The sequence below is a fragment of the Eublepharis macularius genome, chromosome 5 (genome assembly GCF_028583425.1).
Source record: "Eublepharis macularius isolate TG4126 chromosome 5, MPM_Emac_v1.0, whole genome shotgun sequence".
Taxonomy (NCBI): Eukaryota; Metazoa; Chordata; class Lepidosauria; order Squamata; family Eublepharidae; genus Eublepharis; species Eublepharis macularius.
The window spans coordinates 123,498,896-123,526,305 of record NC_072794.1 but is presented as its reverse complement, the minus strand read 5'-3'; the positions used below and the strand labels follow the sequence as shown (position 1 = coordinate 123,526,305).

Genomic DNA, 27,410 nt, shown 5'->3' with positions numbered 1-27,410 from the left:
AATTTAATTCAGTGAGGGGTTCCATAAGTTTGAAGCCTTTTGAAGCTACTCAGTATTATGCACCCTGACCTAGATAGCCCAGGCAAGCCCTATCTCAGAAGCTAAGCAGGGTTGGCCTTGGTTAGAAATTGGATGGGAGACTGGGGTTGCAGATGCAGACAATGGCAAACCACCTCTGTTAAACTCTTGCCATGAAAAAACCACCAGGGGTTGCCATAAGACAGCTATGACTTGATGGCACTCTCTACCACTACCAATATTATCCAGCTTTTCAGTAGTTAAAACTGTACGCCCATGCGCTTGGGGAAGAAAAGCATATACTGCTATTGCACTTCTCCCTTTAGTTAACCCATATTTGATTCAAAATAAGCATCCACATGTAAGCTCTTTCCTTAATTTAGAAATATCTGCATCATATTTAAGAACTACAGCTCTGGAAACAGATATTAGAATGACAGCAACAAATTCTGAAATCCAAAGACTGAAGTTCCCTATCCAATTCTTGGTACAACCTGCTTTTTCTCCCCACCTTCAGTACCACCATTTCAATCATTTGTTCACTTGCTCTTATTAGTTTTTCTGTGCTTGAATCTGCAATAGGGTTGCCAGGTCCCCTTACCCTACTAGTGGGGAGGGGGAAACCCAGCACTTACTGGGGCATGATGACATCACTTCCAGGAGTGATGTCATTACACTGGCTGCAGGAATGCTCCTGAGTTTTAGGCAGGGCCAATTCTTTGAGAATATGCTCATTTGGGGCCCCAAACGAAGTGCAGAAGCATTTCCATGGCAAGTACAATGACACCACTCCTGGAAGTGACATTGTTGCACCCTGCTGTAAGTGTTCCCAGCACCACCCCCACTACCCCCGCTGGCCAGGTGAGTGGTGGCAGGGCTGAGGCTGGGAGTGGGGGATCCCCGACCCCCACTGTGGGACTGGCAGCCCTAATCTGCAAGGACTTATTTTAGGTACTGAACGTGGACTGCAAGTTGGCTTAATGATCCAGCTCTCTATGTTTCTCTTCTAGGACTGCTAGTTACTAACCGGAAACAAAGATCAAATTAATTCCAAAAAGACTAATTAAAAACTTTTTGATTTCTAAAGCTTTGAGGCATCTCTGGTCTAAAATGAAATACAAATAGCTCTCACTTTAGAATGCTACAAGGCATTTTTAGTTGTGTCATGGTATTCCATTACATCAGATCCAAGCAAAACTTTAATATTTCACCAAGCGGTCATTCCCACAGTACAAAAATAACAAGAACATTCGATACATATTGCGTATACCTCACCATGAGTTGGATCCAGTGATACATGAACACAACTTAGCAGTTTTGCTCAGCACAGTTGCGCAAGCAACATACTGCAATGCCTATTGAACCCTTTCCTTAAGTAATTACTTACACAGTGTCTTGCACAGGCGGAAATGCAAGGTGACAGACAGTAAGTTTAACTTTGCACAAGCTGCCAGCAGAGTCTTAGTATCTTTTTGTGATACCTCTAGTATGAATGGAAATTTTCTGCTGGATCCAACTCCATGGCTTCCCATAGCTTCTGCATGCAATGAAAATACAAGCAGAACTCACAAAAGGCAGCATACTTCACAGATATGCACACATTATAGATGTGTGCCTACTGAATTTGCAATGTGTGAGATGCTGCGGAACCACCTCTTTAAACTTTGCAGTCTGAATAATGTTGCTCATTGTCTGCAAATACATGTGTACAAAGTTTCATGCAAAATCTAGTACCTACAAACTTCAGTTTTCATTTTAAAAATGTAACTTTACACTTGAAACTGCCTTGGTCTAGATCAATACTGTTTATTTTGACTGACAGTAACTCTCTAGAGTCTCAGGCAGAGCAATATCATTCTAATACTTGCTGTCAGAGATTCTTTAAACTGGATATGCCCGGGATTGAATCTGGAATACTCTGCATGCAAGATATGTTCTATCACTGAGTCACAGCCCCCTTCCCCATCTCAACTTGCTGCAATTATGATCAAGTTTGGGAAAGCATGACAGTAACATTTCTCTGCACAACTACATGCCTTTCCTTCATAGTCTTACAATGGTCATATTCGTACATCACATTTTAGATAATCTTTTTGGACAAATGGACTTTAGTTTAGGTGATGCAGAATTGTAGCTCCTCTTACCAGAATTGTAAGGTACCACCACATGCAAACACTTGGAAACTCAGCCCATCTGGAGTCAAGGACAACACAAAGGATCCACTGCCATGTCTCCAACAAAACAACATTAATGATGAAATTGATTATTAGTATTTAAATTTCTGCTTGACAACTTTTGGATTATGGTTCAGATGCACCAAGAAAATCTCTCTCTTCTGAGAGACAAATTAAGCAAGTGTGTGCAGAAAAGATGGTGCAGGTCAGTAAGAGAACAGTAAATCAACTAACTGGGCACAAGTCTAAAGCAACCTAATAAGATAAACAAAAAAAAACCCCTCCCAGTCAAAAGCAGAGGTCAATCAGCTAGACTGCCATTTCTCCCCCAGGAAACTCCTTAAGCAGGAATGAGAGAAGGGGGCCAAAAACCACCAAGAAAGATAGTAAGTGATTGTAATGTTAATATTATTGCCAGCATCTTATTAGTATAATGCTCACATCATTGAATCAGACTTGCTGATTATTATGACAAGCCATTATGTTTTCAGCTCCTCTTTCAAAGGATGGTCTCCATTTGTATGTATAGCCCTGGTATGTCAGAGCTGTTGTGAAAAAATGTGTGACATTCACTTGAGTTTAGACAGAGAGTCATGGCAGGAATGGTAGATCTCTTACAGTACCCCAAATAAGTACCTCTAGATGAAAGCTCCATGCTTCAAAGAAATGAAAAATTACTGACAACTAGTAGGAAGCAAAAGCCAGAGATGACAAACTTCCTTTTACTAGCTTTCAGGTACCAGGATTCAACCATGTCAGCTTATTAGGGGCTACATGTTGCCCACTTTTATCAGATTAACTGACCAGATAAGAATAAATTGTCTAACCAGATAGCCAACATTTTGAGGCTTTTCAACTTAAAAAGCTGTTTCTCCAAATAACAATTGTTCATACAAAAATGGCCTTTCCTTTTACTTTGCACCATAAATACATGCTTCCTATTTGTTCCACACCAGTCATACATGTTTTCCTAATGTAGAGGAAAGGAAGATCATATTTTCCAGGTATTCAATCAAGACACAGCATTTGTCCTTAGGGAAATCTGACATTTCTTTCCTGATAACCCAGGGCTCATTTTGAGGGGGAACACACAGGAATGCAATTCCGGTAGTTCTCCAAAAAGGTCACATGTCAGGTGGCCCTGCCCACCTGATTTGGGCCATTTTGGGCCCGTTTCACCCAATTCGGGCCCAAAATGGCCAGGATCAGGCCCCAAACAGCCAGGATTGGTCCCAAAACAGCCAGGCCTCTGATGGGTGGTGGATCACTCTCCCGCTCAGCAGTGGCCCAATTCTGACCATTTGGGGCCCCTTTTCAGCCATTTTCAGCCCCTTTTTGCCATTTTGGGCCCAATTTCAGCCCTGAATGGCCAAGATTGGGTCCAAAACGGCCAGGATAGGTGATGTCAAGTGGGGGGGGGGGCATATGCAAATAAGTTATGCTGATGTCACACTTCCGGTGATGGTAAGGGGCATGGCATATGCAAATGAGTTGTGCTAATGAGTTATGCTAATGAGTTCCTGCAGCCCTTTTTCTACAAAATGACCCCTGCTGATAACATATACCAGACTACTGTGATTGCTGTGTGTAGAACATGGTTCCGTAAGGATTACAGATACCTTCTGAACATGGTTTTCAATTTAGTGCTGTGACAATACCCATGCCTTCACAATATTGGGAATCTTTTGTTTCAGAATTGTTTTTAAATAAATTCCTTGGTTTTTGAGTGTTCCCCTGATTTAAGAATACCAAGTAGAAAGCTATCTTCAGTAAAACAGGTTATTGCCCCTCTCCAAATCTATTTCATATAAACAGGGGGGGGAATGTCACAGTCATTTGAAGTCACTTGCAAGGTCTTCAATAACAAAAATGTCTTTGCGAGATACTTGATGTGATCCTGTAAGGTTGGCAACTATGGATTGGGACAATCCTGGAGATTTGAGGGAGGAGCTTGGAGAGGGGAAGGACCTCAGCAGGATATAATGCCATACATTCCACCCTCCAAAACAGCCATTCCCTCCAGGGGAACTGATCTTTGCAGAAGATCAGGTTCAAATCTGGGAGATCTCCAGGTCCCACCTGAAGTCTAGCAACTGCATCTTAAACAAATCTTGAATTATAGGATTATCTATATTGTTCACATTGTTGAACTCCTTTTCCAAGAACAGCAATAAATAGCTTCATATTTCTGATCTATTTTGTAAGTTTTCAGTTAACAAAATAAGTCAGTTTTCCCATCTAAGTTATGTTAGAGTCCTACAGTTCCTGCATAATATAACATCTTATTTTAACCAGCCTGTACTATGATAGCTCCTAACATTTCACAGATGGAAGGATATGCCCATGAATGCATGGACCTGTGGCAAAGAGAATGCATGCAGTTGTGGCTATGGGGGTCAGCTTGATGTTGACAGATGGATACAACTCCCCTGAGATGTGTTGGTAAGCATACTCATTTCTTTAAGTTGAATGTACTAATGGGGAAGAGGGCATAAAAACACCCCATCAGCTTCGGTCTTTTCTTGATTGACAGATTTCATGCAATTAGCATCATCCTTTCTCATCCTCAAAGGAATAGAAGGAAGGGGTTTGTTATTGTTTTAGTAGGTGGAGGAGTGGGGGGGGGGCTGTACCCAGGGCAAGGAGAGGAATTGTTGGGGATCATCCTGCCATCTATACACCATCTCAGCTGTATTTCCTATCTGCAAGTATAAGAGGCATGACACTCTGGGTGCAAACATAAGGACAAGAGCCAAAGGATTCTTATATAGCAGTCAGTGAATGTAAAGGCTAAATTCCTTCATGGACCATCTTATTTTCCAGGTACTCAGTGTTCCAAATAGCTGCTCTTAAAGGCTCTTTAGGAATAAATATTTAAATAATTAACTACGTTAAAAGCAGCTTGCTAGATATCTTCAAATGGTACCTGTATACTTTGTTATAGACTGCAAACAGAATACATTTTCCTGTCTAATTTTTAATAAAAGATCTCACAGCACTTTAACAAGGTGGTGAGTGCTCTAATTTCAAAGCTGTTTTAACATTCATTTTTAAATGCTTGTCAAGATTACAGTCTAATTGCTTATGAAATGCTTTTTTAAAAAAGGCTATTTTGGGCCCTTTTCGCACTTACGGTTTAAACCGCCATTTATGAGCATTCGCCCCAATCGCAGTGGCTTCGGCATTGCACCTGTTCATTTCACACTGTCCACTGCAATTTCGATTTGGTGTCTGTGCTTCATTTCAAAACCTCGGTGCAATTTTGGGCTTTGGGGGCCTTGCAATTCACGTCACACTTTTTTAAAAAAAATTCAGCATGTGTAGTAACGTTGCAATGTTGGAACCCTTCCCCCCTTTTTGCTGATTGGGCTGTCCCCTGCCCACCGGAGAGGCAATTGGTGGCAGAGTTCTGGGGGGAAACATGTACCACTCTCATTTTTTTAAATCAAGCCAGGAAAGGGTTAAAATGCTGCCGATTAATCTCCTCCCAGGAAGCAGAGGCTTGTTTCCAAAGGGCTGTGCAAAATGCTTGGGTTTTTTCCCCCTCTTTGGCAAAGTCTGAAACATGCCTGGGAGGGAGGGAAAAGCAGTCATTTAATCCTTTCCTGGCATTTAAAGCCAGGAAGAAAGTGCAGGAACATTACAACGTTGCAACCCATTCTTGTCTTTAAAAAAAAAAAGAATGTGTGTGCATACCCTAAGGGAGGAAGGAGAAAGCAGCTATTTAACACTTTCCTTGATTTTAAAGCTAGCAGGGAATTAGCAGCAAGCTTAGGAATCATTCCTGGCTTTTGAAAAAAAAATAAAACAGCATGCATACGGGGAGGAAGGAAACCAACGAAGAAGCAGCCTTATGACCCTCAGATCGCTTTACTAAAAAAAATGGTGGACAAGGAGTTCAGAGAGCTGAGGAGGGTGGGAGTGGTTAATTCTGCACAAACCAATCAGCTCCCAGGGAAAAGGAGAGGGCAGGGGGAGAGAAGCAAAAAGGAGGCAAAAGTGTTCACATTAGCAAAATGCGGGCCAGCTGCCAGTCGGCAGCGAACTTAAAAAAACATTGGGGTATGTCCGCAGGGGGAAAAATCGGGGATACAGCGGACAAAAAGCGGGACTGCATCCCATGACTGTTTTTAAGTGTGAAAACCTTGCAAACATGGGATGTGGAACAGGTACAAATGCGCTCTAAAAACCGAGTGCGAAATGTACCTTGGTTCAAGAATGAGCTAGTATAATACGTTGGTATGAGCTGGGCAATTACAAAACTGTCTTTGTCCGAAATTCCTTACTTACCAAGGCAAAGTTCCAGTTCATACATTTCCTGAGGCTGTTGCTCAATTTGGAAGGAAGCATACACCAGAAAATATGCATCCATACAAGTCATACATACCTGGGCTTTAGTTAAGAAGGGAAGGGGAACTAAGTGGTTGTAACAAATCCTCTTGGACGCAATCTGTCAATATGAATTACAATGGCTCTCAATAAATCAGTTTCATTAACTATAGATTGCTAACATCCATCCCTTGTCTCTTCTCCTCTCTCCCCTCTGCTATCCTCCTTTCACTCAGCAAAGCATGAAGGCTCCATCTTTATTTTTTGCTGAGTGGAGTTGTAGGATACAGGCCACTAAAATTACATTGCAGACTCATTTATTTAATTGAAAATATTTATATCCCACATTATCTCCTCAGACTTGAGGCAGCTATTGCAGCAAAAGTTACAAGGCCATAAAAATATCAGCATCTAACAAAAAGTTAAAAACAGCACAGAGTTAAAAACACAATCCAAAATACAGGCAAATCCACCAAGCAGTTTACCCTCCACCAAATGTACTCTGGGATGAAAGTGTTTGACATAGCTTTCTAAATGCAGGAAGTGAAGGTGGCCTCCACAAGGGCTTGACAGCACGAGGTAGTATGCTGACATAGTTGGCAATGTGCTGACATCACTTTTAGTGCACTTGGAAGTGATGTATTATGTCACCAGTGGTGGTCTAGCATCCAGCTAAAACTCTGTGGTTTAACCATAATTTTTTAACAGAATACTAGAGCATTGCCAGCAACACACTGATGTCAGTTCCAGTGTGTCAGCATGCTGGCCATTCTCCCTTCACCCTCATTTCCCTCTCATTTTTCTCCCACGGCCCAGCTGAGTAGCAGCAGGAAGGGCCTGCTGGGGGTGAGATCCTAGCACAGAAAAAGCCTTCCTACTTAATCGGTTCAGATCTTATCAGCATATATTTATAGCAGGGGTTTCATATTGAGCTTACCTACACTGATTTACATTTATCACACTTTTGCCCACCCACCCAATTTGCAGAGAACCTCTTCACATTTTGCTTTGATTTTCAACATCCTGCATCATTCTCAAACTTGCTCACTTCCAATTCTAGATCATGTATGAACAAACTGATTTCACTCCTTCCTTTCCTTCATTATGAAAACTGTCCATTTACTCCTAGTCTTTGCTTCCTGTTTAACAAATGATTAATTCAAAAGAGGAGCTTAAGCCTGTTAACCCTTTCAAAGAATTCCAACAGTTTGGTAAGGCAAGACTTCCCTTTGCAGAAACCATTGTGGATTTTTCCTCCACTAGCCCTGTTCATTTGAGTGGGTGATGTGCCGTTAAGTTGCTTCCGATTTACGGTGACCCTATGAATGAAAGACCTCCAAAACCTCCTATCATGCACAGCCCTGCTCAGATCTTGCAAACCAGGCATATCATTTTGGGTCTTCCTTTTTTCCTTTTACCTTCTACTTTTCCTAGCATTATTGTCTTTTCCAGTGAGTCTTGTCTAGAAATTTACCTGGAACAGGTAGGCTTACCAGTCCTTAATTTCAGAGCTTTCCTCTGGACTTCTTTTGAAAAATTGGTGTTATATCTACTTTCTAGCCTTCTGGTAGAGAAGCCAATTTTAGTAACATACTGGTTAGAAGATTAGAAATTTCACATTTAAAAGTTCTTTAATAATCCTTGGGTATAGGTAAGCTAAACCCAAAGAATTTCTGCAGAGATGATGACCAAAAACATAAAGTAAATGAGCAAGAAGGACACTTTGAAATGAACAGTCAAAGTGACTCAAAAATAGACAGAATTTGAGGGAATGAACAGAACTTTTGTCAAACTTATCCATCATCTGAACAATGGCCTCCAATATTCCAAAAGGAGCCTCTGAAGAGCTTTCCCCACCATCTGCAGGGGAATAAGGGTGGGAAATTGGACGCACTTATCTCCTTGGCTGATCAGCCAGTGGGCAGCAAAGAGTACAGAAAGAAAAGAGGTTGGAAGGTGCACGTAATCACAGCTGATGAGAGCCTGAGCACATTGTCTGGCTAACTCTAATAGAGAAAGGGCTACCAGGACTATAAAAGGTAGTTCCTTTGTACTTACTGCACAATAGCACAGAATCTTCTTCATTAACATCTTCCATCAAGATTGCTTTGATAGCATATACAATATCTTTCTTTGAAACATTTAAGGCTGTGTTTAAAGAGTCGATGTCACACTTCAGTCAGAAGTTTGAGAAGGAGTTTCTCAAAAGCCCCTCCTCATTTATTTCTTCTTTTCTCCCCAACATGCTTATTAGATTGAAGAAGATTCACAAGCAAAAGAAGACACACACACAATGCCTTAAAAGGGATGCCAAAGAAAACACCCAACTGGTTTCAATAAAGTAATTCAAAACTAAAGCTAAAACATTTTTACTTCCTCAAAAAATGCACACCAAAAAAACCCCTAACCCAGATAACTTTGATTCAAAACTGGCAAGGAAAAGAAAAATGGATTTCTTATTAATAGCCAAGAAACAAACTGCTTTTGATAATTACTTCAAAATGGGACTAAAAAAATAAATGCTTTCATGTGGTGTATACCAGTCTTTTTTTAAAAAGCACATTGACAGAAAGAGGAGTTTAAATCTAATTGCTCTGTGAATGTCTATCTGCAAACAGCCTTGTTTCAATTTCTGATGTGTGTGTGAGCCCATAATATCACATCATTCTTGTCCAAATGGCCAAAGGGCTCACAGTTGTCAGTGTTTCAACCAGATAATTCAGGCTTTCCCCATTATTCCCAATGTAAAGGCACACGGGCAAACAATTGCTGCCTAACTTTGGGTTCAGTGCCACTCAGGAAATCTAAAGCCCATTTAATCACCAACACAGATCCAAGGATACCAAAAAAAAAATCATCCAGGTGCCAGAGATGATCCCTGGACAGGCAGCTCAAGCCTGGCCACTATGAATTAGACTGCAAACTTTTCCGTACTTACCAGGGAGACTTGCGTCAACAGAACTTGTGTCTGAACAAGCATGAATAAGGTCAGGCCTCTAAAGTCTATTCCATTACAAGAGTCATGCATGCCAAGAAGCCTGGAGAAGCTCACTGAAGTCCTTTACATTGCACTAGTTTCTTTTGACTTTCTTTATTGTTATCTCATGGAGATTTTCTACTGATGAGCCATCACCTTCATTTCTGCCCATAATAATTATACAATTACCTATCCTGGATGTATTTAGTAATAACACTTCTGGCTATAAATTTTTCCCTCCCCCTTTCTCTTTAATACTATTGTATTGTTTAACGAACACTTGTGGGGAGAAATACTTTTTATTTGTAGGTTTGGTCTGTTCCAGAACAAAACTGTAGTTTTAAAAGGTGTTTCCTTCCTCTTCGCTGGGGGGTGGGGAGCCACTGACCCAGGGCCATTAGTTAAGCAGATACCCCACCTGGCTGAAGACAGAGGTGTGGCCAGAAGACTTCCTGCTAAAAACTTACCCTTCTAGGATGGGGGAGGCACAGACTTTGTAGACAGAGTGGATTCTTCCTGGAACCTCCAGGAAAAGACTCTCTGACCTGCCCCTTTGACTTGCCCAGGGAGTGGGCAAAAGGAGAGAATAAAACATCTTGGCACAATAAAACATCTCTGGCTGATGTGAGCTGGAAGCTGAAGGACCTCAGACACCTGTTTTCTTGCAGATGGCTTCTAAGGACCACAAGGTCTGAGAACTTATCAGTAAGCTGGAACTTTCTAAGACAGAGAGCCTGCTTTAACAGAAGATCTAAGTTAGGCATATACAAATAGAGACAGAGAGTAATTCCATTTTTATCCATATCTTTTGAGATCTTTTGCTTGCTTTGGTGCTGTTCATAAAAGTGTGAGCATGAACTTTTTTTCTCCTTTTAAAAATAAATGCTTTTAAAATTCTCAAATGCTGGTAGCTGTTCTTTGTACCACATATAGGGATCCCAGACCCCCAGTGGGGGTGGGGGATCTCCTGCCCCCGCTCCTCACACCCCGCCCCCACTTACCTGAGCAGCAAAGCGGCGTGCACCTTCCCAGCGCGCTCCCCCGCAGCACAGTGCACTCCTGTGCGCCACGGCCACCAGGATCGGGCCCATTTTGGCCCACATTGGGGCTGCTGCAGAGCACAGGAGCACTCCTGCACTCCACAGTGCTCAAAACAGGAGCGCTCCTGCACTCCGCATCTCCCCAAAATGGACCCCTTCTGCCACGGATCGGGCCCATTTTTGAGGCGCTGCAGAGCGCAGGAGCGCTCCTGAACTCCGCAGTGCCCAAAATGGGCCCGTTCTGCCACGGATCAGGCCCATTTTGAGGCGCTGTGGAGTGCAGGAGTGTTCCTGCACTCCACAGCACCTCAAAAACGGGCCCAATCCATTCTGCAGTGCCCGGGGCCGCATGATGACGTCACCCCTGAAGTGATGTCATCGCGCCTGTGGGGGCATGCGCACGTACTCCGTGCGCACAGACTCCCTCTCCCCAGAGATCAGTGCCAGGCCCCTGTACCTCGCTGGGAGATTGAGGGGGCCTGGCAACCCTAACCACATAAGACCTCCACTGCTCAACCATGCTATTTAAAACAGATGGCACAGAAAAAGTGTGGTCTGTAGGCAATTTGCTGGTCTCCCAATGGTGACAAGTACAGCAAGCAGTCCCTGCAGTAACCAGGCGCCAGGTAGCAGGAGACTGGGCACAAGGCGGGGCTCATAGCAGGGAGTCTTGGCATGCCCTCTCCATGGGTAATTCACACAAGGCCAAGTGGTGGCAGTAGATACAAGAGAGAAGTTTCTGCTACACTTCTTCTAATTCCAAAATATATGTCCTTCCCTTTCTGGCCAGCAATGTAGTTCTTATTCTCCATTTACTCCACCTTATCCACCTCTACGCTTTCTTGACTATTTCCCAATTCACTATGTTCACATGCCACAATTAATCTCTTCTGTACAAACTTCCAATCTGCAATGGCCTGGGTAAAAGTAGATACTAATGAAATCATATGGGAACAGCTCTACATGGTAAACCATTTGTGAGAGTGACTTTCCAAATGGCCTAGAAGGCTTTTAACCCACATTAATAAAAAAGTAAGGGTTTGCAGTGATATTGGATTAAAGTCCAATCAAATCACTCAGTTTGCCATATGAAGCTCCATCAACCCAGTTTTTGTTCCAAGTGAACACCCAGGAGGAGGCCTATGTCAGTAAAGTCTAACACACATTGGTCCAGTGAACATTTCAAAATGAACGATCATTAGCACAAACAACGGCTTGATGAATTTAGTTTAGACTGTGGTTCAGCTTGCAAAGCTAAGCCCTTCAAAGAGTTACAGAAATATACCAGAAAGATCTTTGTTACCTTGAAGAGGGGTAGGGAAAGGTGTATTTAACTCTGATTGTGTCAATGCAGATATAAGTCTTAATCCACTTCAAACCATTCATATCCTAGTTTAGGTGCCATACTTAAGATTTAGGTTAGGTATTCAGAAATAACATTCAGAAATAACGTTTAATATGGTTAAGGAAGAAAAAAACAAAGTAAATGTGAGGTGTAGTGGTTAGAGTGTTGGATCTTGGTTCAAATCCCTGCTCTGCCATGTAAGTTCACTGAGTGACCTTGGGCCAGTCACATACTCTCAGCTTAACCTATCTCACAAAGCTGTTGTGAGGATAAAATGGAGGTGAGGAGAATGATGTAAGCCCCTTTGGTCCTCCACTGTTGAGAAAGGCAGGGTATAAATGAAATATACTAATAAATAAACTAGTATACTAGAGAAATGACTAAAAAATGAGCCAGGAATGAGTTCAGATTGAACATGTCACTAAATGGCCTTAAGGAAACCATTCTTAGCCTTATACAGTTAGCTAGTATAGTGGTTAGAATTACCGACTAGGATCAGGTTCAAATCCCTACTCTGCCATGGAAGCTCACTGGCTGACATTGGGCCAGTCACACTCTAAGCCTACCTCAAAGGATTGTTGTGAGGGTAAAATGAAGGAGAAGAGAACAATATATCAGTTTTGGGTCCCCATGTGAAGAAAGGTGCCATTAAAAGTGAAGTAAATTTTAAAAAATTACCCACCCATCTGCGATAGAGGGATCATAATATTGACCCACCCTATAAAAAGAACATATGTGATGAACATTAAATATGAATGATAAATATTATTTTTATCACTGTATCCATTTTTAAGGGATACTTCCGTCTCTATCAGCTTTAGATCTCTTTAAACAGACAAGGACATCCATGCGAATAAAAAAAGAGGGATGAATCCATGAGCCATAGAACACTATATTGATATTCAGATGGCAACCCATAAGTGGGCATGGTCCTGCCAGGCCAATCCCACACAGGGCAGCAAAGAGTTCTTGGCCATTGCATCTAGGAGGCTGAGGCTCTCCCCCTCAGCTCAGAAAGGAGCCTGACTAAGTGCTGCTTGTCTTTCTCACATCCTCCTTTTAAGTTCTGCCAGCCTCTTGCAGCCCTGAGTGGAGGATTTTGGCCAGCTTAGCTTATTTGTTCTCATTAGTTCTGGCAAACAGGCTGGGAAGCAGAAAGAGCTCAAGATAATAGCAGGTGCTAAGAGATGTGCAAAATGCTGAGGAGTCTCCGGTGCTCACCAAGCCGTAAAGAGTTTCACAAAGCCAAGGCAAGAACTGCAGATGTCTCGGCGCAGTAGTAATACAGCAGAACAACAACGGAGATGATCAAAAGAAGAATGGTCCTCATGTGGCTGAATCACCTAGAAAGCTGAGAAATGGAAGACCAAAAAAAAAAAATGCAAGTCTGCATTCAGACTTAGAACAGTGAGTGATTCAAGACTTCCTAGTTTTGAAAGCCATTCAACAATTTGCTATGATTACCCAATGTGGGCTTCTGAGGAAACAAGCTTTGTTGAGGAGCTTGTATTTGGACAGCAAGGTTATTCAGCCACCTTCAGCTAAGGAAAGGTATATTTAAATTAACACATGAATAAAATAAAAGTAAGAAGCCTTCATTCATACTATATGCACAACAGTAGGAAGGAGGGAGCACCAGAGCACAACAACACAGACAAATAGAGATTTGTCATGAGGTTTGAAATGCAGCCTTAGTCTGGTGACTGTAGCACTGGACTCAATTCTAGAATCCTAAATGCATGCTTTTGGCTACGACATTTTGACTATGAGGACTATTCAATGAGCAACTTAACTTACAATTTCCTATTGGACCAGATCCAGAGGAGTTAGCCATGTTAGTCTGTAGCTGTAAAACAGTAAACAGTCCAGTAGCACCTTTAAGACTAATCAACTTTATTGTAGCATAAACTTTCGAGAACCACAGCTCTCTTCATCTCCCAGCTTTCTGGGAGGCCTGGCACCCCTAGGTTATTCTGAATTTTGAACATGTTGTCTATGATACTTGCAATATTCCTAGTTTCGTAATATCTGCAATTTTATAAGCACTCTCGCCACTACTTTCTCCAAGTCATCAAGGTAGATGTTGAGCAATCTTGCACAGACATGGGCACGAATCAAATTATGAGCCAAAAAACTGCATGAACCAGGCTGGTTCGTGGTTCGCAAACCAGTGGTTCATGAAAGCTCGTTTCCACGAACTTCCATGAACTGGTCTACTGGTTTGTTTGGGTTGTATTAAAGGGGTAGTTTAAATGGCCATTTCCCCAGGGAAATGGCCATATAAACTTTTCCTGCCGCTTGCAAGTGGCAGGGCCCTTTAAACTGCCCAAATCCCAGCCCCCAGCCCCAGCCCCATGCTTACCTTGCCCAGCCACCCTGCAGGCCTGCGGTGTCCTCCCCCTCCTCCCGTGAGGGGCAGGAAGGCTGTTTTTGGTCTCTTCTGCCACTGAGTGGGCCCGCAGGGTGGCATAGGAGGCCAAAAACGGCCTTCCTGCCCCTCAAATGGCTGCCACTGTGGCCATTTGAGGGGCAGTGAGGCCATTTTTGGTCTCCTCCACTGTCCTGCGGGCCCGCACGGCGGCCATTTGAGGGGCGGGAAGGCCATTTTTGGCCTCCTCTGCTTCCCTGCAGGCCTGCATGGCAGCAAAGGAGGCCAAAAATGGCCTTCCCACCCCTTGGGGGAGATGGGGAGAATGCCACGGGCCCGTAGGGTGGCTGGGCAAGGTAAGTCTGGGGCTGGGGGCTGGGCCGTTTAAAGGGCCCTGCCCTTTAAACTGTCAAATGCTTGTTTCCCTGCCATTGCTAAGTGGCTAGAAAGGGGCATTTAAACTCCACAAACCATGAACCACGAACTAGTTCGTAAACTTGCCCCAGTTCATGGTTCCTGGTTTGTGAAAACCCATGAACCACGAACCTCATGGTTCGGGTTTTTTTGTGGTTCGTGCCCATCTCTAATCTTGCATAGAACATAGTTTTCACCTGTCCATGCTCAACATGTTCTTACTACTCTTTAGCTATTTCTTTCAATTAATTTAAGACTTTCTTATCCACTTTTCTCAGATTCCTTTATGAGTAGGACATCATGAAATGTATTCCAAAAGCCCTTTTTAATTCAAGCCACAACTACTATTCCTGTTTCCTGTTTGTGACTTACAATCTGGGAGAACATGAGAAAAAGTCTTGTCAAAAATATTTTATCTTCTGGAATGAGTGAAACGTTTTTTAATGCAAGGTTTGACTCACCAAAATGCTTTGTAAGAACTGCCCAGAAACTACGGTTAGTACAGAATGCTATGGCCAGAATGTTGCCTGGACTGGGTCAAAGGGATCACATCACTCTAGTTTTGTTCCATCTACTTTGGCTCCCAGTTTGCTTCTGGAACTAATTAAAGGTGCTGGTGTTGACCTTTATAGCCTGATATGGCTTGAAAACAGCATACTTTAAGAACTGCCTTCTCCCATATCAACCTACCCATCCACACAGGTCATCTTCAGAGGCCCTGCTCTGGACAGCCGTCATCCAAGGCTAATGGGTGGCAAACCAAGAAAGGGTTTTCTCAGTCATGGTGCTGAGGCTTTGGAACTTCCTCCACAGGGAGATTCCTCTGTCTCCCTCTATTGTCTTTCTATTCTGCCAGCAAGTGAAGTCTTTTTTTTGTTTTGTCAGGTACCCTCCCACTACTTGTTATTGGCCCTCTGCCCTGGTAATGGTGTTATGTATGTTTATATGTTTTGTTGAATTATTTAAATATTTTATATTCACGTATATTTTAAATGCTGTTTTAATATCTTGACATTTTAAAGCTGAAACATTTGCTACCTTGGGGACCCTACTTAGGTGGAAAGGCAGCATAGAAATAAATAATAAAGCTGTGTAATTTGAAGATTTCAGTGTAAGAAAATCTACAACATTAGGTAATAACTCCTGTATATACAACAGATACATACAACTTTTTCAAAAATATATTTTAAATATGATTAATTTTGTGTGTGTGTGATTGTAATACTTTACTGAAGAAGTCCATTTTTCAATGTTGTTAATATTTAAATATGATGAAATTATAACTGTTTGATGACTATGGTTGTTGTGGGTTTTCCGGGCTGTATTGCCGTGGTCTTGGCATTGTAGTTCCTGACGTTTCGCCAGCAGCTGTGGCTGGCATCTTCAGAGGTGTAGCACCAAAAGACAGAGATCTCTCAGTGTTTGATGACTGCTTCTAAGTCCAAATAGTAAGCCTTCCTCTCTCTGCTACAAAATTTATAATTTCTAATTTCCCTACTGTTCTGATAGCAAAAACCAAGATATATGTACTTAGGTAGCACAGCATGTAGCAGTTTGCAGTGTATATTTGCCATTTTGCTGGAACAGAATCAAGACATTTATACTTTTAAATTTAATAAACAGCAAACAATACATTTTCATATGATTAACAAAATTATGAATGATGCTTTTTACATTCTTAAAGTATTGCATATATTTCCAACCTTCCTCCTATTTTCCCCTAGAGGAAAAACACAGGGGGAAAAGCTTTCTGTATGACTTCAAGATTTCTGAAATGTTTACATCTCTTGAGGAGGTTCAGAGCTGTTTATGTCTGCAAGTTAATGCAACAACAAACACCTCCTCTACTCTTACAAGTCAGCAGTCTTCAGATGAGTACAGCATACTTATTATTCATGTCCCACAAACAGCTCAATCAAATGACAGACACCTAAAATAAGTGGAAAATGTGAATGGCTTCCTCAGGGGTCGCGGGGAACAAGCAGCGAATTGCCTGAGGACAGTGGCATATTAGGTGATTCTTAGGACGGCAAGGGAAGTAAGTAATAAACGTAGGGTACTTTGGTCACAGTGATTTCAGGATTTATGTATCTTTTTGGTAACATCAACAAATAGTGGCTTGCAGAGAAAAAATGTATTACAAGCGCTCACTTTGCTATGGGTAAGTGTAACGAGCATGGATTTCAAGTAGTGGGGCTTGGGAGAAAGGTTAGCTTCTGCAAGAAGCACTCTTAGCCAGCTACTGAGGGCCTGTGGTGGTTAAACACTATCCCAGAGAGAGCCCGCTGCTGATTCTCAACAAATTGGCAAGGATCTAAAAAAGAGAGCACAGAATACTGATTTTCCTATGTACCTCTACTCCAGCAGTCCCTTCCAAACCCCAGGAAGATCATTGTGGGGGTTGTGGGACCAACGTGGATTAATAACAATGCTGATCAGGGCTACAGGGAGGAGAGCAAAAGGGAAAACATTGGTCCTTCTGACACTTCTACAAGCACAGCTCTGCTGAGTAAAGAGGGGGAAATTTCATTCTCCTCATTCTCTTTACAACAGCGTCCTGGCGTGCATGGCTATTTCTCTCATTGGGGTCCATTCCAGGAATGATTTTTCTGAGGCTTGGAAGGAGCTACTTGGAGAGAAACGTGGGAAGCTGTGAGAACCTTCAGTGCACACATGGCTGGATATAGGCTACTGCCACCTCACCCTGGAGTATTGTGATGGAGGAGAGGCTGGGAGTCAACTCAGCCATGTAGGGAGGCCCAAAGAACAGCAATACCTGTTCTGAAATCATGGGTCCAGGAGGAGACACACCAGAAAGTATTTTGCTGAGGCCTCCCACAATACCCAGAACCAGCCTGGTTTAGGTAAAGAAGACTTCTTAAGTATACTGCAGTCACTTTAAAATAAAGGTGCCTGAGGCCGTAGAGCAGGAACTTCCAGTCCTGCATCTAGACATGGGCACGGAACAGGGCACAAGTGAACCACATGGTTCGTGGTTCATTCATTTTCACAGAACACGATCCACGAATTAGCCAAACTTGAGCCAGTTCCAAACCGGTTCAAGGGAGCCCACAACGGGCACCTTCACGCTTACAGCCAAACTAAACAAGGTTTTCCCAATGTCCAATACCCACCAAATTTGCAGGTGACCTAGTCCTCACTGTCCTCTAAAGACCCCCCCCCCCAACTTTCAGAGAGATTGAACCCCGGGAAAGGCATGATCTATGGGTGTGTCCCCCCCTTTCCTGCCATTCTCTTCGCAGTGGCAAAAACTGGAGTGTCTGTTGGCAGCTACTTTGAGGGGCTAGCTCTTTTCCTGGCTGGATGGGCCAGAGTGGGAGCTCTCTAGTTTGTAGGGACAGCTGCCAATCAAGCATGGAGGCCTCAGATTGGGGCAACTAAAAGACTGCCACCGTTGCCTGTGCGATGGATTGAATGGCGCAAAGTGTCTGGATTCTTGAACCAGCAATGGAACGGTAGGAAAAGTAGTTTGTTCTGTAAAAAATGCAGAGCCACAGAACGCGTTTCTTCGAAAACAAACCAGCCGTTCTGTTCGGAATTTTGTTCCATGGTTCATTTCATGGCCATCTCTACCTGCATCCCTCCTGCTAAACCACAGATTTGCTACAACACACCTTCTTCCCATATTTCATAAAAAACTTACTGAAATGTCTAAACATAATACTTAGAAAAACAATGAAGCAGTTCCTATATGTCCATGTGCCAAAGACATCATTGCCTTCCCTCTCACTCAAAATGCATGCCAATAAATCAAAGCCAATGCAACTGACTGCTCTTGTTATCTCACACAGCCTGCTATATAGTGAGCCACAGCATTCATATGCAACCATAGACAACACAGTCATCATTAGCAGGGCTTTTAATCAGAACCTCCAAGTCAAGCAGAGAACAGCAATCCTTCCCATTTCTGCTTTCTTTATGAAAACATTGTGCAATTTTTACTTTTAGTGATACAGGCATGTAAACTCCCTTCTGAGTACGGCAATTCAATAGAAACATTTTGTCAAAAGGGGCCTAAAGCACCAAAGGCCCTATAACTTTGCAGCAGTCATGAGGAGGAATTAGGTTTTCAGAGTTAGCCTTATAGAGTCATCCTAACAGCAACAAAAAACAAGAGCAGCTGTAGCACAGTGGTTATGTGGTTGGGCTATAAGTCAGCACTCTGTTGGTTCAAATCCCACCACTACCATGAGCTCTTCAGGTGGCCTTGGGTAAACTCCTCTCAGCCCCAGCTCCCCAGCTGTATTGTGGGAATAATAATAACACTGACTTTGTTCATCACTCTGAATGGGCACTAATCTGTCTAGAAGAACAGTAGATAAACACGTTGTTATTTCCCAAGACTTCAGAAACAAGTTTTATCTTTGTCATTAGTTTAAGACATCCATTGTCTACTTTGATTCACAATGTCATAACATCTTTATTCAATGAGTAATTAAACTATGGAATTCCTGCCAAGAGATGTTGTGCAGGCAGTGAGCATAGGTGGTTGTGAAAGGGGGCTAGAGATTCAAGGAGGAGGGATTCATCAATGGCTGTGAGCCATGGTGACTAAAGAGAACCTCCAAATTCAGAGGCAGCATCAGGGGAAGGTCTCTATGAACGATTTGTTTTACCATCCAGAGCAATTGGTTGGCTGATGTATGGAACAGTTGCAGGACTAGATGGACCCCTAGTCTGATGCAGCAAGGCTCTCCTTATATTATTATGTTCCTGTTGTAACATTTCCCACTCTTGTGTCTGTCAAGTCACTCTCTTCCAGCCTGTGCTACTAGCCAGCAAGCAGGCAAGTGAGGTACAACCCTACCCAGAGGTTAGGGGCATTTATTTGTCTGAAAGAAACCAAGCCTTCCCTGTGGAGATCTCTCATTGCTCCCCAACTCTCTTAAGAGCTTCCTCTTTGGCAGCTACCACCACCACTTGGATCTCACCCCTCCTAGCAGTTTGATGCCAAGAGATCCATCAAATGGGGCAGTTTGATGCCAAGAGGTCCATCAAATGGGGCAAGGCTCACAGGCAGTCTCTTTATCTCTTAAATAATACATAATATTATTCCAGTAACATCTCTAGAAGGTATACAAACTACAGAAATGAGGGTGCAGGTTCTACGAAAAGTTAGGTATCTGTCTCTTGTTTTTATATTTTAACTTGGAAAAGTACAGTTACCTGGCATTTGCTCACCCCCCCCCCCCACAGCTGGACAAGAGCAAATGGATGTATGGGTTCAGGAAACTGCTGCTGACACACACACACACAACCGAGAGAGAAAGAGAAACAAAGAGAACAGCTCCATTTCAATCCACGCTCATGCAGATCAAATGTCCTGGGCCAATCTGGGCTCTGAAATCCTGACTGCTAGAGCCTGCCAGAAGATAGCAGCCAATAGTTAGAGAATTCTCATCAGAGGGGACTTGTATCAGAGAAATTCATTTCCCCCCCATACAATGATTCAAAAGTGATAGGCTTTTCCCAGTTTAGCTACCTCCATCAACACCAGTTCATCTCTGCTTAAGCGTATGTGAAGGATTGGTGGGAGCTGAAGCTAAGAAGGCACGGATTTCTTCCCCCTTTACCGAGTTTCAGAATTCAGTTGGCATCCCCCCCCCCTAAGATGGCGATGAGAAAGCAGAGCCCAGCAATGAGTAAATCAGTGATGGCGATGTTACAGGGGAAGGGGGAAACTTTGGAAGAGTTGGTGAGACGAGCAGTTTTCGATGCTGTGCAGCCCTTTGTAGCAAAACTGAATGAAATGGGGCAAAAGGATGATTCAGTGGAGAGCGAAGTGAAAGCCATTAAAGAAACAGCGACCGGAGCAGAGCAGTCTGCGCACGAGAACACAGAACTCATGAAAGCAACAAGTAAGGAAGTGAAGCTTTTGGAGAATCAAATAATAGGATTGCAAGTGGACCGTGCCCAAACGGTACTGCGTCTTCAGAATGTAAAAGAGGAGGAAAATGAAAATTTAAAAGATGTGGTGTCTGGACTTTTGGCGACATTCGCAGAGGCAACTAAAGAAGAGTTAAAAAGCGACATCTTGGAGGTCCGGCGGACATCTTCAAAGTATGTAATGAAGCGGCAGCTGCCTCGCGAGATTATTATTGACTTTTCATCCAGGAAGATTCGGGACACCATTTTATATAATTCGTACAATGTGGACTTGGACTATTTGGGCAACAAGGTTAAAATTTTGAAGGATGTTCCATTTTTGGCTCGTAAAAGAAGATCCAAGTATAAAGGACTTGTGGCTTTCTTGAGAAAATGTGATGTGAAATATAAATGGTTGTTTCCAGAAGGCATTTTGTTTAGTTATAAGGATCAAATTTATAAGATTACATCGGAAGCCCAGCTGACAGACTTTTTGTTCAACCATCAGGAGTTCCATCAAGACGAACGTCCAAAGTCTGAAGGGGAAAGTGGGGGGGGGAGGAGAGAGCGGGCACAGCTGCTCCAGCTGAGCAGAGAGAATTGAGACCAAGACGCAAGGGCGGGGGGGAAGAAGATCTGATCCTGAATATGGCGGGTATTGTATAAGATCTACTAATCTGATCGCATGTTAGAAAGTTAACTTTTAAGAAAAATTGCAGCATGAAGGGAATACAAGAGATGTAGTGTAGTGTTTATTGTTTGTATGTTGCTTTTCCCCCTTTTCCAGCCCCCCTCCCCTTTCCCCCCTTTTTCTTTCCCTTATATTTTTGTAGTTTTTTGTAGTTTTCTATGTTAGATATTAAAAAAATAAAAATTTTACAAAAAAAAAAAACACCAGTTCATCTCTGGTTTAAAATTCCCGGTGGGAGGCTAAGAGAACAAGTAAGACAGCCAAGAGGGGATCAGACCAGAGGGAGAAAGCCCAGGAAGCAGGGACAGCCAGATAGCAGCCAGATAGCAACAAGACAGCCAGCAACCTTACCTGCAGTAGAGGAAGGGCAGCACAGGGCCACGCCCCAGCCTGCAGGCAGGCTAGAAGAAATCAGCCAGAATCAGAAGAGGCTGCCTGAGGCCTAGTAGAGAGAGCTTGGCAGCCAGCCAAGAGAGCACAGCTGTAGCTGCCCAAAGCAGCCAGACTAGCTACCCCAGGTGCAGCTGTTTGAGGCAACCAAGACCAAGGCTAGAGAGCAAACGAGGAGTGTGGCTGGCAGGTGGAACCAAGAATGAGGGACAGGATATTAGGGAAGTCCACCCACAGGGCAGGGTGGGTTGTTTGTTGTGTAGGAGAGAGAGAATGAGAGAGCAGTGGGGGGGAGGACCGACAGCTGGATGGAGACAACTGTCATGGAAGGCAGCCAGGACAAGGTCAGGTTGAAGGGACATGCGAGTGGACTGAGTGGGTGTGTGGGTGAGGTATACCCCCCTCCTTCCACAGAGCGGGATCCCGCATATTCCCTGAAGGTCATTTAAGGCTGAAGTCAGGCAGGCCGGCGTCTCACAGGGTGGTGCCCTTGGCAGAACGTGACAGTTATTATTATTAGTCTTGTCTTTCTGATGTCTAGAACTACTTGGGAGTTGAAACACTGGTTTATCACAATGAGTACTAAGCCATACTTAAGGCTAAAACCTGTTTACTTCATTGAGAATTGGTTCCCTAAATCACTTCTGAACCTATGACAACTCACCTTGATTCTTTATCATATCCTTTGTACTTTGTTGCACCACAGCCCTCTTAAGAAATGTATTTGTCATTGAGAATGGAGCCTTTTTGCCCTTAAAGAAATGGAAACAATATTTCATATTGCCAATAAACCAAAGGGAGGGGAAATATGTGTTTGGCATACAGAAGGTCGTAGGCTCATTCCCTGGCAGCTTCAGTTAAAACGTTCTGCGGAAGCAAGATTCGGACAGAAAACTGCTGAGTAAAAATGGACTGTTCCTGGGACTCAATATATGGCAGTGCCAGCCACTGCCAGTTCACTACCTGTTCATCCATTGTGGCCAAGCAGCCAATTAATTTGATGGGCTGTTTGAGTGAAATCTGTTCATATCTATTTGCAGGAACAGGCTGCCTGCAGTCATTGCATGAAGACATGATGTTGCCTTATACTGAATTAGACCATTGGTCAGTATTTACAGTGATTATCCGGGTTCTCAAGACCTTTCACATTACCCACTACTACCTGATACTTTTTTACTGAAGATAACAAGGATTGAACCAGGGACCTTCTGTGTGCCAAGCAGATGCTCCACCTCTGAACCACAGCCCCTCTCAGTGATGAGAGATCAGCTGAAAGTGAAACTACATGAGATGAGCGAGCACATGTTGGGTCTTGCAATGTTTCCTGGGAACTGTAGTCTTTAAAAAAAAAAAACAGCTTCTTGATGAGATTCGCAGCCAGAGAGAATCGCAACTGGAAAGACTCTCTCTCTCTCTCTCTCTCTCTCTCTCTCTCTCTCAAAAATCCTCTGGGAGTGGGATCAGGGCAATGTAACAGGAGGCAGGGGAAAAGCCAAGGTTTTTTTGCACGTGCGAGAGAATCCCAGTGTCATGTCTGCATACCACACATCCATGCCATTCATATATTCTTTGTTCTATGCATTGGTTTGATCACACTGTATACCTGTATGCTCTCATATTATACTCATATATTGTAACCATTATACCCATGCCATCTCTGGGCTGCCTGAAAACGAAAGTACTGTTGCTGAGCTTGTTTTCTCTGAAGCCTGCTTGTTGACCTTGTACTGTAACTCTTATGTTCCTGTTGTTACAACAGGAGCAAGAGACAGAGGGAGTTGAATTTCTTGTAATCTTCTGCCTTTCTCTGCCCAGACAAAGCTATTGTGATTCTTATGAGAATTGGGGGTTTTGCGCCTTATTGCTAACTGCCCCAGGGGAGGGGGAATCCTGCTCCTTATATCAAAGTGCATGTGCTTGTATTCTTATTCCTGCCAACTTATTCATCTTTGGATGTACCTGTGAACTTAATGGATCTCCATAATAAAACCTTTTCATGAAAGCCCCTGGAGTACTTGCTGTGAGGGGTTTGGGGATCTATTTGCCATGGACTGCCATCCCTAAAACTGACACTTTGGCAGGAATCACTCTTTTTCCTTCTGTACCCAACACCCACGGAGTTTGGCTACCAGCAGCATGTCGATGGAGTTGAACCTGAGGACCACAGACCCAGATGGCACTACTAATTGCCCAGACATTCAGCTGGGACCAGGTGCAAATCCTGGAGGATATTCGAAAGCACTGCTGCCAGCACCTCAACCGAGGCTGGAATATCTAATGGATGTAAATGTAGCAGAGATGTAGCAGAGACTTGGAGCTTCGGGGACCCTCCCGAGATACCAGGAGCTGGGAGCCATCCCTAAGACTGGGGTGGTATATTGCCACTGTAACCACCCACCCACCCAAGAATGCGCCCCTCACCAATCCGTATCCGCTGATGAGAAAATACAGCAGAAAAGAGGGACACTGTACTGCTGTTGTTCCCTCGCAACAGAGGAGTACCTCAGTGAGGAGGAAATTGAGCAGCCTATGCTGGGGCCCATAGACCTCCCAAAAGCGCAGGAGATGGGTGCAACAGGGGGTGTACTGATAGACCCCCATGTGGACTAGGACTAGTGAGTATCAAGTCGTGCTCGAGCTACTGGAGGATATACAAATGACGGGGCCCCAAGGATTACACCCTGGTACCACACAAGGGATCAAACCTGGGGAAATGGTGGATCCCTGGGACTTGTGCAAATTGGGCACTGCAGCTGGGCTAACAAACCCATCAGGGGGCCAGATGCCACAACTGCCCGTACCAGAAGGGACCACAGATTTGGGAAATGCCCCGCCATGGAGTTCTCCTGCGGAGGAAGTGCTGAACATCCACAATTCTGCTGAATTACGGTCCCTTGAAATCCAAATGGAAAGACTGATGCGCAAAAGGAGGTATATGACACAAGGGGAGCAGGAAATGATGAGCCTCCTTGCAGGACCCCCTAAGCTCACGAACGAGCAACCAGTGGAACGACCACAGCTACTGCCTTTGCCTCAAGCACCTCCACAGGGACTAGATGCAGCTCCCCCTGTCACTACAGCAATGTGGAGTGCGATGGGATTGACTCCCTTTGGCCGGGGACAACCAACCCTACCACCACCCCCGGGCATAAACCTCCTGTCAGTGCATCAGAGAGGGGAAAGTCGCTACAGGTGCCAGGAAACTTCGTGCCTGTCACTAGGACCCTGCCGCTACCTGTGGAAGGGATGACAGCCAGGGGAATCGCGCCAAGAGCTGTGCCGCTCACAACAGAAACACAAACTACCAGAATTGGTGTGCTCAGATGAGCTTCGCAACATGTAACTTTTCCCCCACTGACGACCCAGCAGGCAGTAACAGTTCAGCCAGGAAGTGCATAATATGTAACTACAACCCCGCTCATAGTAACGAGCGCAAGGGTGCTGGTCACTCACACCAGGAATGGATTGCCAAGGAGCTCTCAGTACCAGGGAGCCCCCACCCTTCACCCCCCACACTCAACAGTGAGAGTGACTTATGTCCTGACGGGAATGGGAGCACAAACTGGCCACCCCTACTCGGAAAGTTGTACAGTATACCCCTCTCAAGTAACAGGGGTCCAAGCACCGCAGCCTCAACCGGCCCCTTTTATTCCACCACAAAACGCTCCAGTTGGCCATGGGCAGCAGGGCCCTGCAATGGTCCACATCCCAAGACAAGGGAGAGGCCAAACAGTTGAGGTTCCAGCGATGGAGGCACCACAAGTTTGGTTCAAATTAGAGGCCCAATTTGATGGGAACCCAGAAGACGGGATTCTTCATTGTACAAGCCATGAAATTTTTCCAGGACTGGGGCCACTTGTTTCCAAACGAACATAGTAGGGTAAGTCACTTAGGAAAATGCTCTACCCCCTTGAAAACACTCTACCCCCTTGAAGCTTTAACCAGGAGACTTTGTATACATTTCCACAAAGAACCTCAGGGTAGAGCAACCTAGCAAAAAGTTTTGGGGCCATTTCCTGTGAGAAGACTTATCAATGAAGTGACTGTAGGGGTGGAATTACCAAAGAACTTACGCCAAAACCACCCAGTCTTTCACTTCAGTCTTCTAAAAAAGGCTCCCCCTCCTGACAAATGGCATTCTGAATGGGGAGCCCCTCATCCCATCCTGGTGGATGGCCAAGTTCATCATGAAATAGAAAGCATGCTAGACTCTAAGCTCAAGCACAATCAGCTATATTACCTGGTAAGGTGAAAATACTTTGACTCCAGTTACCAGGAATGAATTAAACACTCTGACATGAATGTTCCTAGACTCATCAAGAAGTTCCATGAACTGTATCCTGACAAGCCTGGACCCATTTGAAATGGGGGAGGGGCTTAAGGGGGGCAGTAAAGTCATGTATGCATACCATTCATCCATGCCATTCATGTGTTCTTTGTTCTATGTACTGTATACCTGTACGTTCTCATATCATGCTCATATATTGTATCCATTATACCCCATCTCTGGGCTGCCTGAAAATGAAAGTACTATTGCTGAGCTTGTTTTCTCTGAAGCCTGCTTGTTAACCTTGTACTGTAACTCTTAGCAAGAGACAGTGGGAGCTGAATTCCTTGTAATCTTCTGGCTTTCTCTGCCCAGACAAAGCTATTGTGATTCTCATGAGAATTGGGGTTTTCGCGCCTTATTGCTAACGGCCACAGGGGAGGGGGAATCCTGCTCCTTATATCAAAGTGTATGTGCTTGTATTCTCATTCCTGCCAACTTTCATCTTTTGATGTACCTGTGAACTTAATGGATCTCTATAATAAAACCTTTTCATACAAGCCCCTAGAGTACTTGCTGTGAGGGGTTTGGGGATCTATATGCCATGGACTGTCATCCCTAGAACTGACACCCAGTCCCTCCCATTCTTCTTCTCCCAGCTGGGAATTGCATCATGGATTTTCTCTCTCTCTCTCGGCTTTTCTTCTGCCTCCTGTTACATCCCCCCCCCCGTCCCCACCTGGAGGAAAACCAAGCAGAGTGGATTTTTGAACGAATCCAGTTGAGCTGCTGTCCTTTGTAAGAAAATCCACTCGGCTCAATTTTCCTCCAGGAGTTTGAGGGGAGGGTGTAACAGGAGACAATAAAAAAGCTGAGAGAGAGAGAGAGAGAGAGAGAGAAAATCCATGATGTGATTCCCTGTCCGGAAAAGAAGAAATTGGGATTCTCACTTGTATGCAAAAATCCTCATCTTTTTTCCTGCTTCCTGTTACATCGCCCTCTCAGAGGATTTTTGAGAGAGAAAGAGAGAATCCCCCCAGAAGCTTGTAGGAACCAACACATGCTTTTTATGTGTAATTCATCTCATGTAGTTCAACCGAGAAACCTGACTTCAGATTGCATGCTTGGGAAATTTTGCTCTATACACACAGCAAAGTTTGTGGGGGGTCAGGAGCTGCTACACAGATAATCAGCCAGAAAAACAGTGTTGCATTTACCTGTAACTGTTGTTCATCTAGATCTTCTGTGCAGGCACACATGGGACTGCGCAAGTGCAGGCCTGCCGAATTCGGAGATTTTCTAGCTTAAAACCACTACAGGGTGCTCATGCCTCTCAGCGTGCATGCGTGGCCATCTTTCCTGCCGAGAATGGCACCTTAAGTAGGCGGAGTGCCCCCACAACCCTCAGTCTTCTTTCACCGCCATGCCCTCAGGTAAGTTAAAGCATCAGCGGGGAAGAAGGGAGGGTATGTGTGCCTGCACAGAAAACTTAGATGAACAACAGTTACAGG

At 44.0% G+C, this 27,410-nt stretch overlaps 1 protein-coding gene across 1 annotated transcript in view; it reads right to left on the bottom strand.

Moving 5' to 3' along the window:
* Nucleotides 1-27,410, bottom strand: part of TAFA3 (TAFA chemokine like family member 3) — a 134,775-nt gene that overhangs the window by 23,135 nt on the left and 84,230 nt on the right. The gene's annotated exons all lie outside the window — the stretch shown is intronic.